The sequence below is a fragment of the Narcine bancroftii genome, chromosome 5 (assembly GCF_036971445.1).
Source record: "Narcine bancroftii isolate sNarBan1 chromosome 5, sNarBan1.hap1, whole genome shotgun sequence".
Taxonomy (NCBI): Eukaryota; Metazoa; Chordata; class Chondrichthyes; order Torpediniformes; family Narcinidae; genus Narcine; species Narcine bancroftii.
In genome coordinates this window covers 239468665-239471160 of record NC_091473.1, presented here as the reverse complement: position 1 = coordinate 239471160, position 2496 = coordinate 239468665, and the positions used below count along the sequence as shown (strand labels likewise).

General features: G+C 38.6%; 1 non-coding gene across 1 annotated transcript; it reads right to left on the bottom strand.

Moving 5' to 3' along the window:
- Positions 1–2010: 2010 nt before the first annotated feature.
- Positions 2011–2194, bottom strand: LOC138765564 (U2 spliceosomal RNA). Its single transcript, XR_011358565.1, has one exon. It is a non-coding gene; the product is annotated as a U2 spliceosomal RNA (small nuclear RNA).
- Positions 2195–2496: the final 302 nt, after the last annotated feature.

Genomic DNA, 2496 nt, shown 5'->3' with positions numbered 1-2496 from the left:
GGTGGATGAAGGAGGGAGGGGACAGTATTCCTCAGGTCAGTCTGTCAGGCAAATGGCTCACGTAACACAGAGATAAATTACAAGTAAACTATTTTTGGATGATTGTTGGGCAGAACACCAAGAAAATAGTGCAATCAACTTTGAGCAACAGGATTTTGTTAAGGTATTTAGAGTATACTGAGAGTAGACTCAGCAAAGCGATTCACATGTTTCACTCAAAACAAATGAAAAACAGCTCCTCCAACAACCTCCTGCATTATCCAACAATGTGTGCCTTGTGAACAGAGAGGCCATCACCAACTGGATCACAATGGTATCTCATTGGTGATAATTTAATAAATCTGCCTTTTCTGTACCAGTTTTATCATTTCAACGAATGGCAGACAATGAATCAAATCACCGGGATTTTGAAATCAATATTAGTTAGCATTCCACCATAAAGATTTTATACTCTGATTCATCCGTAGCCTTAAAATTAATATTGTTTAATTGTTCAACCTGTTAAAAGAAAAGTACTGGTAATATTATTGACCTGTTGGCTAGGACCTTCACATAGACAATGGAAGTAGCAGTGATTTCTACATTTATTCATTTGGCTGGATCACGGATATGAAGAGATGGAAAAGCCCGTGTGAGAAAAAATAAAGTTCAAGAATTTGATCAGATTTATGCTTCAATTGAATCTATTTGGAGGAGGACTTTTATTACCACTACCTGCATAATGATAGCATAAATTAGCAGCAGGAGTCCAGCAGAGTGACACAGCTGTGGTCTCATAGTTAAATTGATGCAGGTTCGATCCTGACCTCTGCTGCTCTGTGTGTGGAGTTTGCATGCTCTCCCAAATGCTCTGGTTTCTTCCTATACCTCAAAGGCATGGAAGCTTATATGTTAATTGGCTATTCCAAACTGCTGCAGGAAAAAAAAAGAATCTCAGGCAACCAAAGTGTAGAGCAGGTGTCACAGTGGGACAGATACTCTCCTTGAAATTGGAGGTGATGTCTTCAAACTCATGCATCTTCTGCCTGATGCGAGGCAAGAGAATAGAGTGTGTCCAAGGTGGTAGGGGTCCTCTAATATGTTGGCTCCCTTCCAGAGGCAGAGGGAAGAAAGCAGCCAGCCAAATCTGCGCACAATACTCCAAGAGGTTTTTTTTCTTTGGCTTGGCTTCGCGGACGAAGATTTATGGAGGGGGTAAAAGTCCACGTCTGCTGCAGGCTCGTTTGTGGCTGACAAGTCCGATGCGGGACAGGCAGACACGGTTGCAGCGGCTGCAGGGGAAAATTGGTTGGTTGGGGTTGGGTGTTGGGTTTTTCCTCTTTTGCCTTTATCTACACTCCTCTTGTATCTTTTTCAGGAATGGCCAAGAAAAGGCAGATTAATCTAATTCAAAATAGTTCTATACATTTGCTTTAATATCAATCATTACCATACTGCTTCATGAAAAAATCCTCCCTTTTTGAAATGGTATAAATTTACAGTTGACTTCCCATCTGATCTCAATTAAAAAAAACAAAATGATGACTATTTCCTGAGATAATTCATGTCTAAACCTGAAGAATAGCACTTCAGTTCTACATGCTAAAAATATGCCAATAGTAAATACAGGAAGCCTTGCCAATGTAGCCTGCAGACTTCAAAGTACTACCGGTAAATGTAATTTGGAGCTTGGGAAGGGTGCACTTTTCTTTCTCCTCTATTTTTTCTGGGGGAAATCTGTTTGAATTTGCCATTGCTTTGATCAGACTGTGCTCTACTCTCAGTAATCTGCACAACAAAGACAGATCATAATACAATTGAATATTACCATCCATTCCTGAACCAAACTTCAAATTCAATGTCTTCTGTGAAATGAATTTCTCTAACATAGCTCCTGGTGTTTGCTTAAGGAGTTGCATTAATGTTGGCTGACATCTAAATTTATCAATCGTGGACACAAAAATAAACTTGGAAAAATTTGTCTTATTTACTCCTCGAGTATCAAGTATAACATTTTGAAAAATGCATCTTTTTTTTTGCACCTTTCCCAGAGACACTGCAATACTAGGTCGATGCGTGGAGTGGATGGAGCAAGCCCCTATTCCTTCTCCCTGATCCAAAAATCAATTTAATATATGGTCCCTAGATAAGGGATGTATCAGATATTAAACTGATAAGAATAGATACTACACTTGAACTTAGCCAAAGTGTCATTTTTATCAACATGTTCAATTGCAAATTCAATCATTAATTCATCATTTAAAATATTTTTAAGGTATTGTTTCATTACTAATTACATATGGTAACCGTCTTGCTGTTAGTGACTGAGAATTTAGAGGTAAAGATCTTCTATTCACTGTATTTTCCCAGAGAAATAACTGGTCATTTATAAGGTGGGGGTGGGGAGGGGGGGTGGGAAGAAGTTGCTCTAGTTTCTATTTCCTAACTTAGTGGTGTTGTTAAATTTTTGCAATGCAATTGTCTGCTTTGTTTGAGTCATAAACATCATCTTACATC